This window comes from Andrographis paniculata, unplaced genomic scaffold (assembly GCF_009805555.1).
Source record: "Andrographis paniculata isolate CXL003 unplaced genomic scaffold, ASM980555v1 Contig77END, whole genome shotgun sequence".
In the NCBI taxonomy this organism is placed as follows: domain Eukaryota; kingdom Viridiplantae; phylum Streptophyta; class Magnoliopsida; order Lamiales; family Acanthaceae; genus Andrographis; species Andrographis paniculata.
Window position 1 is genome coordinate 594,588 of NW_026137614.1, and position 17,827 is coordinate 612,414.

At 36.3% G+C, this 17,827-nt stretch overlaps 1 long non-coding RNA gene across 3 annotated transcripts in view; it reads right to left on the minus strand.

Annotated features, from left to right (window-relative positions):
* LOC127266670 (uncharacterized) overlaps nucleotides 1-10,119 on the minus strand; it is a 60,305-nt gene extending 50,186 nt beyond the window's left edge. For 2 of the 3 annotated variants that reach the window (XR_007842209.1, XR_007842207.1), the window contains exons 1-2: nucleotides 10,066-10,119; nucleotides 9,556-9,609 (exon numbers count right to left, since the gene is read on the minus strand). This is a non-coding gene — a long non-coding RNA (uncharacterized LOC127266670). Of the gene's footprint in view, nucleotides 1-8,366; nucleotides 8,471-9,555; nucleotides 9,610-10,065 lie in introns of those variants that run through there. The other variant, XR_007842208.1, reaches the window with a different exon arrangement.
* Nucleotides 10,120-17,827: the final 7,708 nt, after the last annotated feature.

Consider the following 17,827-nt stretch of genomic DNA (forward strand, 5'->3'; position numbering starts at 1 on the left):
TGTGACTCAATTGTGTCCCTTAGAATGGGCCCACTTATAGGTTCCAACCTTATTCATCCCCTGAATATTTGCAAGTGATAAAAAAGTTAATAATTAAATCTAAAAAACATTAATCAATGTTAATAACTAAACAAAGAAACACCAGCTTCTGCGCTGATTCCGTAAAAGATCGCGAGCCACCAGTGTACGTTGACTCAGCACTACCAGTTATATTCCCATGACGCCTATTCTTTTTTGTTGTATCAGATTTTTGTTTTGCAACATCAGATGACCGAATTCTCCGCCACTCGGCCAGTATTGTCACATCAATTTGCTCCTCCGGCTTTCTCCCCCGTTTAGATTTAATATCATGTATCCACTGACCATATACATTGGCAGCCTTGGAATTGAACTCCTCATTGACTTGACCCTCCACTAAAGAGTCCTAAACAACATAATTCCATATTTGATGTTAGATGAAAATACTTTAATATCCCTTAATAAAGTACAACCACATTATATTTAAAACTTATACCTACATACCTTAAATTCTTTCCAATACCATTCTTTTGTGATTGATGGAACTTTCCTCCACGGATTCCGTCCTTATCCACGTTACATCGAAACACTTTACAAAATTTACTAGTAACACTACGTGGCCAGAATAGGCTGAAACATTTAATGATATTAAAATTAAAATAGGATGAAACATTACTAGTAACAACATAACTTCTTGTCGGTTTCATCAGCATCTTTCTCAGTTACCTTTATACAAATCAAAATATATATTTTAATATATGAAAACAATTAAGAAAGTTATGCAAATGAAGGTGTTATAATGTAATTTATGTTACCTTTCTAAAGCCATGGCTTTCAAGTTCATGAATTTGCTTAACTCCAGTTCTCCGATGAGGCGGCGGCCTGAAATCAACTAGCCCCTTTTTGAACTTCTTTTTGTCACGTCGATATGGATGATCTTCGGGAAAAAACTATCGATGTGTATCAAACCAAGACTTTTTAGAACCAGTAGGAAGTCAAAAAGATTTAAGTTGATCTTGACAAACTGGGCAAGCTGTTTTCCCCGATGTTCCCCATCCGGACATCATCGCATATGCTGGTAGATCACCAATCATCTATATTAAGGCAGCCCCCATATTAAAATTCTGTTTACTTGAAGCATCCCAAGTTTCAATACCAACATTCCAAAGATTCTTCAACTCCTCTATCAATGGGTGAAGATATACATTTATTTTTTGTTTCGTATTAGCACCACCCGGTACAACAAGTGATAGAAATAGAAAATCGTCCTTCAAACACATATTCGGAGGAAGATTATAGGGAGTAATCACAACAGGCCACGATGAATATTGTTTCCCAGATTGCCCAAATGGTTGGAACCCATCTGTGCAACGTCCCAAACTCACATTTCTAGTCTCAGAGGCAAATGAAGGATATGTTATATCAAAATGTTTCCAAGCCGCAGAATCGCAAGGATGACACATATCATCCAAACTAGCATGTCGATGAGTTGCATGCCACCGCATTAAAGAAGTTGTCTGAGCGGAAATATATAACCGTTTAAGCCTTGGCGTCAATGTAAAATAAAACATATAATGAATGGGTACACATTTTCCATTCTTTTTTTTTTTTGTATCGGGGCTTTCCACATATTTTGCAATTGCATATATAGACCAACATCATCCCGCTAGTACAACATACATCCAAATTGATAGCAATCAATTTTTTCCATGGGGAGACCTAATCCCTCGATCAACTTCTTGCTTCATAAAAGTTATTAACAAAGCAATTTCCCTCTGGCATTATATCACGCATTAGTTGGCATTGCACATCAAACCATTTCTCAGGCAAATTGAAGTCAACCTTTATGGTAAGCATTCGAGCAACTGTAGAGAGCAAGGTTGCTTTCTTACAACCTGGCCATAATTCCTTACCTACAGCACTCAAAAGATCATACAATATTTTGTCCTCTACGTTTGGCTCTTCACCATCCATTCAGGAAACAAATTCTGGCCCCACAACATCCATCACCATCTGTGTGTAATTACCTATTCTAGCATCATTCATTCCATCACGCGTTGAGTTATTTGATGCATGCGATGTGCCACTACCATCATGATGCTCACCATGACAACTCCACCTCTCATAATATTGTACGAACCCCCTCGACAACAAATGAAATTGTACGTCGCCTGGAGGTAGAAACTTTGTGTTTTCACAGCTTTTACAAGGACATTTAATCCTCCCATATATACTTTGTGACGCCTTGGGTTAGTGAGACAATATTGAATAAAGCCCTCAACTCCGGAAATATACTTTGCATTGAGAATGCCATTAGACATTCTTTTGTACATCCAAGACCTTTGAACGCCACTCATCTTCTACAACAAATTTTAGGAACATCTTAAAATAGTAAAATCAAATTTAAAATATTAGAATCTAAGAATTGAATAAAAATTAAATACTATTAAACACAACTAATTATGACACTGACAATTTTTATTCATTTTAGCCGATAAAATGACCAATTTTTAAATGCATGCATACAAATACACATGCACTAAAGTGAAAGCAATATATAAACAAGATATGCACATAAAGTTGATAATCTCACTGAAAATGTAATGTTTAAAAGGAAAATTAACAAAAACTAATAGCAAGTAAAGCAAAATTAATTAATTAATTAAGACTTTCAAATAATTATGATCATTGCATAATACTCACTACTTTTATATGTTAAAAATTATAATACTTAGGTTACTACTAGATTTTTTTTTATCGAATGTTATAATTAAAAAACAGAGGTATATTAAAACCATTTAATTTTTTATGTTTCTTAACAAAAACTTATTCATCCCTAAATACATTTTTGAAAAATTCAAACATTAATTATACAAAAAAAGGCATTTAATTTTGAATTTTTTCTAAAAAAGTAAATTGATTATGCTGTAAAATAAATAAAATAAAACTGTATAAATCATATATATATATACTACAATCATCTCATCTCATATATTACCGAACAAAGGCGCAAAAGAACAGATCTATGAAATGAGATGAGATTATTTGTGCATTCAATTCAAGGAGAAAGACCGTTCCTGAACTGACACAAGTCCAAGAATCCAATCCAAATTCTGAGAAAGAAATCACGGTAAGATCAGATCCACCTTTACACACACAATCAGTTGAACAGTCCACTGATTCAACTATTGTTCTAGATCTTCCCATTGTTGTTAGAAAAGAATCCAGAGAATGCACTAAACGACCACTCTATCCTCTATCTCACTATGTCTCTTTTAAGCGCCTATCGCCATCCCTCACAATGTGTCTGAGGCATTGTCAAAAAGGGAATGAAGGGATGCTATGAGAGAAGAGATGAATGTATTAGAGAAGAATAAAACATGGGAGATCGTTGATAAACCAAAGGAAAAAACATTGTTGATTGCAAATGGATTTTTACATTGAAGTACAAGGCTGATGGATCCCTTGAAATATATAAAGCAAGGTTAGTAGCCAAAGGATACACTCAAACTTATGGGGTGGATTATCAAGAAACATTTGCTCCAGTTGCGAAAAAGAACACAGTAAGAATTTTGTTATCATTGACTGCTCACTTTAATTGGCAACTGCTACAATATGATGTTAAGAACGCATTCCTCCATGGTGACTTAAATGAGGAAATCTACATAAACATTCAACCAGGATTTGAAGGGGACACTGGTAACAAGGTGTGCAAACTGAAAAAAGCCCTTTTATGGGTTAAACAATCTCCTAGAGCATGGTTTGGCAGATTTGCAAAAGTCATGAAGGAATTTGGGTACAAACAAAGCCAAGGTGACCACACGCTTTTCATTAAGTATTCAGCTGTAGTGGGAGTGACTGTTCTTTTAGTCTATGTGGACGACATCATAATGATTGGAAATGATGAGAAAGAGAAGCATGAATTAAAGTTGAGACTAATGAAAGAATTTGAAATAAAAGAACTAGGGAAATTGAAGTATTTCATCAGTATTGAGGTGGCATATTCTAGACAAGGGATCTTCATATCTCAACAAAAGTACGTGCTTGATTTATTGGCAGAAACAGGGAAGATTGGGTGTAAGCCGATTTCTACTCCAATAGATCCAAACTATAAATTGGGAGAAGCTAAAGAAGAACCAGCTGTGGATAAAAGAATGTACCAGAGGTTGGTTGGCAGACTTATATACCTTGCTCACACTCAACCAGACATAGCATATTCTGTAGGTTTGATCAGCCAATTCATGAATGATCCAAGAGAACCTCATCTTCAAGCTGCTTACAGGGTACTGCACTACTTGAAAGGTAATCTAGGGAAATGAATCTTGCTCAAAAGGAATGACACTCTTACTTTGGAAGCCTACACCGATGCTAACTATGTTGGCTCCCTAGTGGATAGAATATCAACTGCAGGGTATTGTACTTTTCTTGGAGGTAACCTAGTGACATGGAGGAGCAAGAAGCAGAATGTAGTGCGAAGGTCATCAGAAGAATCAGAATTTAGGGCAATTGCTCAAGGATTATGCGAATTACTTTGGCTAAGGATCATTTTGGATGATTTGAGAGTCAAATGGGAGGGTCCTATGAAGCTTTACTGTGACAATAAGTCAGCTATTAATGTAGCTCATAATCCTATACAACATGATAGGACAAAGCATATTGAAATTGATAGACATTTCATCAAAGAAAAACTGGAGGAAGGGTTAGTATGTATGTCCTATGTTCTATCAGAGAGACAATTAGCCGATGTTCTAACAAAGGGGCTGAACAGTTCGAGTTTCCATGATCTTGTATCCAAGTTGGGAATGGAAGACATCTATTCCTCAGCTTGAGGGGGAGTGTCAAAGAATAGCTGAGTTATAATATTGTTGAGATATTTTAGATATTTAGTTTTAGATTTAGTAGATTTATATCTAGATTTGATCTTATTCATAAATTAGATTATTTAGATTTGAGTCTATAAAGTCTGTTTGAGATTGCCTATATATAGGCCCCTTATTTTGATTATCAATAAAAGCAAACTTTAGGATTTCTGCAAAATATTTTAACAACAATACTTACAAAACGATGGGGGAGACCAGACGAGGAAATGGAGAGCCACAAACCGGCACAATAAGCCGGCGCCGGCACCAGCTGACGACAGGTGGACGGAAAACAAATGTTGCACAACCAAGATGTGAATCACTCGAATTCTAGGGAGAGACCGAAGCGATGTAACACAATTGGGTACCCAAAGAAACACAAAGGCAAACCTTGGATTATCTTTTGGACTGACAACGGCCCGCCATCGCCGGTGGAACCGTGGCCGACAGCGAAGCTATTGTTCGATGAGGGTTAAGGAGGGATGGCAATCGATTTGGGGAGAAATGAACATCGAATTATGAAAAGTGTTGAGATGTTGTGTGTATATCTGATTTATAAAAGTGTTATCACGCCTTTACATATTTCTTTTTAGTTTTTTTTTTAATTTTTAAAACAATTTTGTTTAGATGTATATATATAATTTTTTTATATATAAATATTATATTTCTTCTTTTGTTACGATTTGACCTACGTAATAAATATATTTAGGACGATATTCGTTATAATTGTATTTGTTACAAAGAAATAAGCGAAACAAATAAAAATAAAAGTTGACCAAATATAAATTTTTTTGTCACGAAAATTTTCATAACAAAACCACTTTTTGCTACAAATTTATTGTTATAGACCATAAAACTACTACAATAGACAGTTTTTTGGTAGTGAGATCTTTATTTCTAGGTTAGAATAGGTGAAGGAAAGGTATGTTGGTTTATAAAACCATACATTTTTTATAAGCTAAAATTAATTTCCGAGTTCAAGGTAAACAAAAAAACACTTATTTAATTAATGACTAGAGTCCCAATATATAAGCCGTATAAAAAATACTCAAAAAACTTCTCACAAACTGTTTCCTGGAAACAACCACATCCCGGAAACCTCTCATAAAGGGTTCACCAAAATGGGATCATAATATCACTTAAATACCTTCATAAGCTTAATCCCTAAAACAACCGCAAGATCACAAAAAAAACCGTAATACAACATTCATTAAAAACAACTAGAATATCGCAGCAAAATACAAATGCAAAATATAGAGAGAAATTTTCTTACCTAAAGAGAAAGATAGTGCAACACTAACTCTACATTTACTCTATAGGTACAAATATATAGAAGTGATGGACGGTTTAGATCGTACGGTGGATATTAAAGCCTACAAGCTAATTGGGCTACATAGGTCGGGCTATGCTGTACATATCAAAATATCCGAATACTGTAAAAACTTAATATTGATTAAGGTTTGTTCATGGAATGGCAATATTTGGGTGAAATCTTCACTTTTGCTTTCTTCTATGGATACTCTACTTATTCAAATTCTAATTATGAGAATGTTAAATTCTAAAATTCGCAGACACAAAATTCCCTTTCTCTTTCCTAATTAACTTTTTTCATGTAATCTTTAACATTCAACGAACCAAATTTCCTCCAGCCACATTCATTGTTTGGATAACTTCATTCCTGGGATTTTTGAAGATTAATATTTCCAACTTAGTTCTTGGTAAGTTAAGGCCATATTGTACTGAAGGTAATAATGGGTATATTTTAACTTTAGTTTATTAAATTCCATTTTAATAGCATTAGAAAATTTAGTAGAAATTATAGTAATCTTCCAAATCTTAAATCATGTAAGCCAAGATCAATTTGTTATATTGCTGATTCTTTGTTAAAGAAGGAAATTGAAAATGTTTCATCAAATGGATGCATAGCTACATTGTACTTGGGACAAAAAATTCAGCCAAATAAGTTATGTTTTAATTAGCTTTAGTAACCTTTTCATCAATCTCTTTTCATCATATCCCAAATGGGGAAATGGATAACCCATCTTTTTTCCTTATTAGAGATCATTAGGGTTTGCCCTCTGGGAATAGAGAATCATTTTTTTTTTTTATTTGCGATGGATGCCCAATCAACTATGTTGTTGTGTTAATGTTGTAACTGTCTCGGGTGAGTAGATGATTTTGTAATTAGGCGCTCAATTGGAGAGTGATATATACCAAATTCATGGATATGTATTATTTATATTGGTTATGGTTTCATCACTGAATACTACTTTTTTTCTAACAATAATGCATTCTAATTGGATGATTGTGTAATCTTTCAATCTAAATGTTGAATCAATTATTTAATTTCAAAAATTCTTGGAAATAAACTTAAGGTTTCTTTTATTATTAATCATTTTTACAGTCCTTTACTTCCACCTATGGAAATTGCATAATGAAAAGAAGCATGTGGAAAAAGAAGACAGTTTGGAGAAAAGAATAATGTAGATGAAACAAAAAAAAATTGAATGATTTTAAAATTTATATTATTGGAATTAAATTTCCCTGATCGATTCTCATGTGGTCAACTAAAATACATAATAATGAAAACTATTTCAAAGTTGTAATATCACTCTTCAAATAATTATCGAAACAGACCAAACAAACACAAATTTCATTTAGTTAATTTACATTGCAACAATAATAATATGAACTAATTCGAGAGGTTGATAAAAACAACATTGACATGACATAAATAAGTTATACAAAAATTCACATTCTCCTAAACCTTTCTTAACCGCTATCGTTATTTAACAATAACTATGTAGATATAGTGAACCCAAAATCAGCAACCTTCTGAAATTCTAATACCTGAAAAATCAAAACAAAATAAGTGTTACATCGTAAAATCACGTGAATGATAAGCCAAAATCTTTGAAGTGTTTTTAATGGTTTACCTTATGCCATCTTCAAATCTTCAACAAAGACATCGCATAATATAAATGTCATGACTTCATTTATTGATCGGAACTTTTTCCCCATAATAGTATGAATGTAATACTGCAATAAGTTTTTCAAGAGTCAGCTACAAGGGTAAATATGACGTAGATTATAATATGTCAATTTGTAAAAAAGTACAATAAATTTGCTACCTTGTCCCTGCATTCTGAATTGTTAGAGTTGCGCTGCTCCACTATCCAATTCCCTAAACGTTTATGTAGGGTTAACATGCTCCTTCTTTGAAGATGGACGTGGTTAAATATTAGAACCATGGGCATTGTTGTTATATGTTCGCTCATGGCTACAATCGTTGTCGTTACTTCATGTGCATGGATTGTTGATTGATACCTAGTAATTTTTCCTCTTTCAACCTATTGTACCATTAGACAATAGTAATAACAACGACAATAACGACAACAACAACAACAATAATAGTAATAATAATTTGTACTTGTATACTTAATATGTTGTAACCTACGTACCTTATGCATCTCCAATATGTAGCAATGTAAGGGCTCACTACGTTGGAGAAGTCTAAAGAATATTCTCCATCTCTTTTCAATCATGGTAGTTGATAAACCATGCGTATTTTCCTCCGGGGATAAATGTAGCTCCTGTAATTAAATTTCTATTGTTGAGAAATTTTGATAATTTATAAGGAATGTTCGACATCATGATTGTAACACTAGAATGAAAGAGATGTGTAAGCGTTGGTGTTTTCATAGAATGATCAGGAATATGTCTTTTTAGTGAAAAATAGATGAAAATTCTACTCATAAAGGAGAGGTTTCTACAATTACTCAATGACTATATTGGTGTTAACCTTCTTAATGAAGTGATTTTGAGTCTACGCACTTCATTCTACATTTTGAATATAATATAATTTTATTTGTTGTCACTAGCTATTGTACCTAGAATGTAAAGTTAAAATTTGTGCTAATAGGTATACACAATAATTTATTCTATTATTGTAGTTTCATTGAATATAAGGCATGCCTAGATAGCTTTTCTTTCAATATAATTCATTCAACCAAGGTACTATACTTTAGAATAACAAGTTTAATACGTATCCAAGTATTTAATTTTTATTAAATATTAAATTATTTCCTTAACTTTCTATCTGATGATTTCTTCTCGAAAATAACAATAGGATGTTGGATACACATACTTATTCTTCTTATAAGAAAAGGACAAATATTTTTATGGAATGTGAACATACACATTTTATAAGCGAAATTAAATAGAAAAAAAGAATTTAAAGTGATAGATGATTCTTTTAACACAATATGGAAAATATTACATACCAGAGGTTCAATTACTGGTGTGGGGTACAAAGACATATACGGCAACTAAATTGGAAAACTAGAAGAGTCTCCGGATGGAATATTGACTCCAGTCTTTTCCAACACATGGAAATTTGACATAGGTATCAATACGAAATATTAATAGTAACACATTTGACCATTTCTTAACATAAATGGCAAAATAGGTAAATGTATTTCCAAATAACAAATCAACATAATCATGGTTTGAAGTTATACAAAACGAGAAATTAGAGAAATGTATATAGCTGTATATAAATTTCTTACATATATAAAATATCAGAAAACCACTATGAAAAATATTAAAATCTTATGTAAGAGATGTTTGGCATGATTATTTGTAAGAATAAGCAAAGACAGGCCGGAACAAGACAAACCATAGACTCCCTCGATGTTGAAGGAACTCCAGTTGATTCCATTGCTACAGTGATCTGCAATAATGTACACTATGATATATTATATTATCATATATCATAACTGAAATCCGATGAATTAGTTATGGCTAATGAAATCCTATGAAACTTGGGAACAAGATCCCCACAAAAATGCATAATATGGAAACTCATTTCTAAGGGTAAAAACAAAATGAATGAGGAAGCAGAAACACGGGGATATAAATATCGCATATACAATTTCTATTTATGGCATATGATATCATATATAGATTTAACATACTTCTTATTTTAAAAGATTTTAAAATTTAATGTACGAAAGTCAGTTTCGGCACTTTGTGTGCTTCGATCGATTCTACTACAAGCTTGTTCAAGTATAAAATCTTCCAATTGATACGAAAAAGAAAAGTATGTAATTCTTAGAGGAAAATCTTAAAAATTATGTTGTTTGTAAAATTGAATAGACCATACCATTAAAAATAATTTTCTTCTCACCTGTACCTCAAAGGAAATACTCGCTTGGTTTTTTCTTCACAATTTCGGCCAACCCTAGATCTGTATCAAATTTGAGTAAGTGAAAGAAGAGGGTAAACCAATTTATATAGGCTAGGGTTTCATGTATTTGCAAATCAATTTTGGGCTTGAAAGAAAACCCACAACTGTTTCCCCTTTTTTTTTTCTTTTATTTAATCCAGGTTTCTAAATTCGAATTGAAAATAGGAAAAAGTCTTTTTATGTGAGCTATAATTATTTTGGGCTACAAGAAAAACTCTCAAACATTTGAAAGTCGGTCCCAAAATTCAGTTGAAATAAAAAAATAGCTTACTTATTCTAGCCCATATAAATTTTGTTCATTTATATTCAATCGACTAAAATAATGAAGCAAGTTGTTAAATAAAATATAATATATTTCATTAATTTGCTAATAATATGAAAATGAATTTCATTTTTTAACTGAGTGATTAACTTTTAAAAAATTATGAATTTTCTGATTTCCATGGACCTATTATATTATTATCCTCAAAGTAGTAACGAATATGTTTAGAGTATAGAGACTATAAAGACTCATGTGTTAGTGTGGACGGGCCAGAATTGATGTTTATTGAGATCTACTCACATCCTCGTTCTCAATATTGCATTAATAATAATAATAATAATAATAATATTTCAAACTTGTATACATTATATGCTGTGAAATATATACCGCATGTATCTTCAATATGTAGCAATATATAGCGCCACTACTTTACAGGAGTCAAGAAAATATTCTTCATTTCTTTCAACTGTGATTGTTAATAAAAGTGTATTATTTTGCTGGCATGTTTTCTCGGAAGATAATTCACATAGCCCCTGCCATATACATTTTTTGTTAGTCCATAGAAATTTAATTCATCAGAAAAATATATAATAATTATAATTATTAAAGTAGCATGAAGTAACTAATTTTGGTCGAAAATGTATATGAAAAATATATATATTTTTTAGTTTATAACCTGTAATTGTCCAACAAACTAAATGAAATATTGTATGACAGACGTAAATGGTTTTATACCATTGTAGATAACCTCCAGGTTTTTATAATATATTTATCTTTAAAAAAATGTCTAACGTTTTTAACTTATTTACTTTTCGACATATTTGACCTAAGCATTACTAACAGAAGTTATTTTAGATTCATGGGTTCAGATTTAGCGCATATATTATCCCTTTATTGGCTATAGAGGATTTTTTGTGAAAGTGTATGTTTAACTTCAAAGCTAGGATCACCATATATTATTCTCCCTTCAGCAATAATTCTGAGTATTGAAGAATATCAATACTTGCATCAAGCCGATTATAAAAAAATTATACATTCGAAAAATTTGAATAAAGACTCTTATTTAAAAATTAATGTCCTTTTAATTATGTTCTCAATTAGGTCTTAAATACAAAACCATTATGGGAAATGGGGTAGTCCAAGTTTTATATATATTTATTGGTACATTGATATATATATATATATGGGGTAAGTGGGCTAAAATCTAATATCTAGAAAAACAAAATTGTTAGGTGAGAACTAAAATAAATAGCTATAAAATAAGGTTGGAGCTTGAGTTCAAAAAATAATTAACAAAAATTTAAACGAATGAAAAAAAAAGTAAAAAAATATATAGTATTGCAAAGGATCCCAATATAGATTTTAATACACTTTCTAGTTTTTGTAACAAAAAAACGACAATGAATCACTCACACCTTAGATCCTTTGTATTTTTCAGCTGAACTTTCTACTATATGGCCTTTCAATTGTCACAAAAATAAATCTATTTTTTTTTCAAAAAAGCTTAAGCTTCAACATACCTTCATTTCAAGAATTTTTTTTAACGCCGAAAAAAAATAAATAAATAAAAGCATTTGGTCTATAAGTCTTTCTCATGCTCCAAATGAATACTAATTAGATATATTTTCCCTTGTGGTGGCTGAAAGACGAAATTCATGTACCTTTCTCCTCACCTCTTTGCAACCGCCCCAGAAGTGCTTTTTGTTGCCACGAAGGTACTGACTCCCACCATCCGCCCATACTGTATGACTCCCGAAGACTCCAGTCGGATGAGGGAGGTACTCGAAGCGGGAAACCCCATCGCCGTTAACAATCCCAACTACAATGCCATCAGAATCCACGAGTAGCATCAAAAGACATCTGACGGACCCTAAGGACCCCTATCGTACTTGGTACAACAAGGTGACAGAACATTTCCAAGAGCAATGGAAATGCCAACAAATCGACCAGGCGATACTCCTTTCCACTTTGCCATTCCATTTGCACGAGAAGGTCCTCCTAGCGATGGCGGCCTTCTGGCACTTAGAAATGGGTGTCTTTTTCCTACCAACGGGCCCCATAAGCCCGAATCTCATGGATGTGGCCATGATCGCCCATCTTCCCGTCGTGGGGGAGGACCCTGTGATAGGAGCCCTGGATGGGCAAGAGCCGGAGGCGGACCATTTGGGCTGGTCCTTAGCTGGATAAAAGAATGGGGTTGGACCAAATTCGCGACCGACCAACAAGGGACAGCAGGGACTCCAATGACCGACCGCGAACATGTCGTCTTCCTTCTCTTCTGGCTCTGTGGTATGTCATAGTCTCTCCTTCCAAATGCGTCCTTTCTTCCCATCTTAACCTAGCTATTCATATAGCCTCAGGTCTTTTCTTTTCGTTTGGCACCCTTTTCTTAGCAAATCTTTTTTAAGGTCTTTCTAGGGTTAGTACCCATCTTGTAGATAGTGATAGTAAGAAATTAGATACCGCCGCATCGGGCCCTTTTTGGTTCCTGGAACTTAGGTTCCGGCTTTATTTTCCTGACGCATTCCAAGTTGGCCGTCCTCCTATTTCTCCAACACCCGACAAATCTTTGGGATTAGCCCTTAACCGACTCTGCCTAGGCCACGACAACCTACAATCATCAGACCCCATCATAACCGCTATTCTAGCCGACGACCGCAGAAACTCCCGATTTTACGTATATAGGAGGTATGCTGGCTACACGTCTTGTCTTTTTTGGCGTTTTCCTGTGTCTTCACCCATGGCCGAACCTGACCCTCTTCCTCATCCGACCTATTCTTTCGCCTGGGATTCTGCCTTTAAACCCAGGTCCTTATTTGTTAGTAAAAAATTTAATAAAAAAGGCCAAAAATCATTTTATACTTTTAGTTATCAGGCTCAATTTTTGGCACGCCAATTCGGCTGCCGCCAAGGCTTACCTGGCCCTATCGCCCGTCCCCACCTAATACCTCAAAGTCCGGACGGGCAGGTCATCCCTGAGTTGATTTCTTCTTATCTTTACCGACTTACCACATATCTAACTTCCAACTCTTACATTCCTTTCCATTCTTCTCCCGAAACTGTCGAGACTTTCCGCGAATGGTGGTCGGTCACATGGGCCCTGCTTGCCCCCGAAAAAGATCGGTTGTTGGGTGTTCTCCTGCCCCAGCCTGCCTTGGTGTTAGGGGCGGCTCGACCTATCAGTGCCCGAAGAAAGATAGCCGCCCCAGGTGCTGGGTCAAGCGCCCCAAAAAGGAAAAGGAAAGCTTCCCAGATCCAAACAGTCCCGACCTCTGGAATAGACCAGCAGGCCCCGAAGGACTTCTTATCGGTTTGGATGCCAGTAAGGACCCGGCCCCGTTTAGGTGTGTTCAAAAAGTCTTGACTTATTCTGATATTTCCTTAACTTCCTAACTTATATTACTCTTACTATCAGGCCCGACCTTGGCAGCACCGACCGTCCAACTGACTCCAGCCCCGGCCGAACCACCAAGCTTGCAAACCGACCAGCCTCAAGTAACCGACTCATGTTTACTACTTTCCTCCCATTTAAACAATTCATGCACTGACCCATGTCATTTAATCGCAGGTTCTACCCATCCGCACGCATGCACCCTTACTTGCTCTGCCAATGATCAGTCGGGAGGGGGACCCGACTAGGAGGCAATCCCTTCCCTCTTAGCCGATGAGTGGTCGGGAAGGGGCCCCGACCAGGAGGCAATCCTTGCCAGTACCACCCAGAGACCCGGTAAATTTCCTTAACACCCAATTTTCACAACTTCAAAATTCACACTTGGAATAAGTATCTAACATATTTATTGCAGACGCCTTCACCACCCGAACCGGTAGTAACAGGGGTCTCCTCTGATAGCGAGGCAACTGCTTCACAGATGGGCGGACTGCCAGTTGAGGCTTCGGACTCTTCCTTTCGTAGCGAGGAACCATTCGCACCTTCTGCAGCCACCCCAACTACAGCCGATCCTGCTACAGTCGCCTCTGCTGCAGCCGCCCTTATCGCGGCCGCTCCAATTGCTGGAGATCTCTCATGTGCGGCCGGCCCAACTGCTGGAAATGTCCCAACTGCGGCCGTCCAAGTCGCACTGGTTGCAACCGCCCCAGGTGCAGCTGTCCCGATGGCAGCAGTCCCAATTCCGGAGGTGGCAGGACAGGCAGTAGAACCACCTACGGCCGCCCAGCCAAGAGGTCCCTTGCAGGAAATAGAAGAGATTTCTTCTTCTGATTCGGAGACTTCTGTCAACCTGGTAGAAATTTCAGGCTCCTCTTTCATTACTAAGAACCAATTTCAACAAATATTAAATACTTCATACTTCAACTTTTAGGGGCCAGGTCAGCACCGCAGCGACCTTTCGCAGCAGCCGAAGAGTCGGCTATTGCGGTGCCCGTTGCCCGTCCTCCCCGACCGACGACGCTCCTTGCGCCCTCCATAACCACGGTCCGCCTGGAAGTAAGTAAAAATTCCCATAAGCGATCCTTAACATATTCTCTCCATGAAATTTAAACATTTGAACTCTCTCTTAGGGACATCTTGATCTAGCCCCTCTGTCGGCCATTCCGATGACGGCGGATATTTAGGCCATCTTTGCCTAGGCCATCAACCAACCTTTCCCCGACTTAGGGTCAGACTTCCTAGAAAGTCTCATTCAGGCGGTTGGTGGCCTTTAATTTCAAACTCCTTCGGAATCGGCGGCCGCCCCAATTCTGCATCGGCTGATGGAGAGATTGACTGAACTTCGAAACGACATCTTACTCGTCTGACTCCTATCAGCCGAACCATCCCAGCCAAGTGCGGATTAGATAAGTCTGGAGGCTTCCTTGGCCAAAACTAGGGAATCCCTTCAGCAAGCTACTAGACGGTTGGAAGAACTCCTCAGCGCCAAGACTCAAATAGATGAGTCGATCCAGAGGAAGGAGGCAGAATTGAGGGCACTTCGTCAAGAACAGTCCATCCTGGAGGGCCACGTGGCTGACGAACAGCGCCTAATTGAGCGATACAAGAAGAATGAGGCCGACTTGGATCAAGAATTAAAGATTCAAGCCCGGTCTCAATTTATCAAAAGATATCAGGCGGCTGCTGACAACTGACGGCTGTCCAGGGCCGAAGATAAATGGTCCCAAATCAAAACTGCCCTAGGGGCCCTTTGTAATTTTTTTTGTAAATTCTGACTTAGTAAACATTTTTGTTTCCCCTATCGACAAGGATCACTTTCCGTACTCCGAATCTCCAGGGACCAAATCAAACTTACTTCCCTTATAAAAATCATTTCCCTTTGTGGTAAAATGAACAAACTTAAAAAAAAACCTAAAATTGGGACATACCTGAAGTATTAATCAAAATTTCATAGAATCGACCCCATATTCCTTAAAAAACTGGGAAGGTGTCATTCAACCCTGCTTTGTGGGTAACCATCCCATCGGTGGCCATGCTGAAGACTTGTTACACATACTTAAGCAACTGGATTTCAAATTCAGATTTTTCCAACGAGGAGGAAAGACCATTCAACGTGTTATTCGCCTGATGGAAAATGTTTTGGGAGGATATGAAACTCTTCATGATATCCTAAGCCGCCTTCTTGATATTGATCACCATATGGACTTGATTGAACATCACATGACAGCCATACTTGCAAACCTTGGTTGGAATCATATATTTTCCAATCAGTGCACAATCTTTTCAAGAATACGCACTCTTGTTGATCATGAACGACAGGCCATAACAGACATGAAAGCTCGTACTAATCACGACTTAGAAGAAATGCAAAATCAATGGGAACGATACCGACCTGATTTAGAAGACCTTCTTGATGAGGAACCAGAATTAAGCTCTAATCACTGGGATGAAGATTCTGACTCAGAAGAAGGAGGTCCCCCACACATATCAATATCTGATAATGAATGAACTCCATTTTGGGTCCGAACCCTTTATGTTTGGGTTCTGAATAAAATTTCTTGTTTCATGCATTCTTCTTATCTGAAAAGGTAGAAAAATACCTCTTAAGATATCTAGGATTAATACAATTATGTACTCTCTTACCTTCTTGATTTATTATAATAAAGGCACCATTTCCAATTTTCTTATGAATAATAAATGACCCTTCCCAATTCGGAGACCATTTTCCTAATTGATCGACCTTCTTATACGTAAGAAGAATGGTCTTCCAAACAAAATCTTATAAAGGACTTTCTTTCCATAAGACTTTGCCCTGATTCCATTATGCTTTACAATCTGATCGATTGCATGAAGTCGGTTAATATCCAGACTTTCCAATTGCAGAAACATAACTTGCTGATATTCCTCAGTAAGCTCTCCAGTAGTAAAAATTGTACGTCCAGATGATACTTGAATTTCAGCTAGGAACACAGCATCTTGCCCAAAAGTAAGTTGATGTGGTGAGAATCCCGTGACCGAACTTCTGCTATTCCTGTGTGCCCATAAGGCCTGAGGTAACAACATATGCCAATTTCTTGGATTCCCCTCAACCATCTTATTTATAATTTCAATAATAATCTTATTGGCCGCCTCTGCCTGCCCATTAGCTTGAGGATAATAAAGTGAAAAATGGTTTATCCAAATACCAAACTCTGCCAAGAAGCTTACAAATTTCTCCCCAGTGAAAACTAAACCTTGGTCGGTGGTTATAAAATGAGGAATACCATACCTATAAATGATCTGATTCAGCACAAAATCAATCACCTCCTTTTTTATCCACATTTTTTAAAGCAACCGCCTCGACCCATTTCGTGAAATAGTCTGTTGCAACCAAAATAAAACAATGATGTTGGATGAAAGGGGATGAATTTTACCAATGATGTCCATGCCCCAAGACTTGAAAGGCCATGGTTTTACCATAGCTTGCAATTCAGTGACTGACAAGTGATTCAACTGTCCATGTTTTTGACATTCTTGGCAACCTTTAGCAAATTGTATACAATCTTCGAAAATCTTTGGCCAAAAGAAACCCAAACGATGAATAGCCCATCTCATATTCAAGCCTGCTCGATGAGCTCCGCAGATCCCACTGTATACTTCTTTCATGACTTCCAAAGCCTGTTTAGACCCTAAACATCTTAAAAGTAATCCTTCGAACGTCCTTTTGTATAAGACTCCATCTATCAACTGGAATCGTAGAGCCTTTAACCGTATCCCTATCAGCATATTCGTTCCTGGATTTTGTAGATACATGACAATTTCTGTCCTTCAGTCATTCCCATCTTCTGTTTCCTATTCGATCTCTGCACAGATATCTTTCGGGATTCCTTTACAAGCTTTTTGAGCTAACTCATCTGCAAGTTAGTTTTCCTTCCTAGGGATGAACTCAATTATCACCTCTGAGATTTTTGATAACAAACGACATACAATATCCCTGTATCTGCGTAGATGAGGATAGTTGCAAACATATTGTTTGGTTACCTGATTGATTACCAATTGAGAATCTCCTTTTA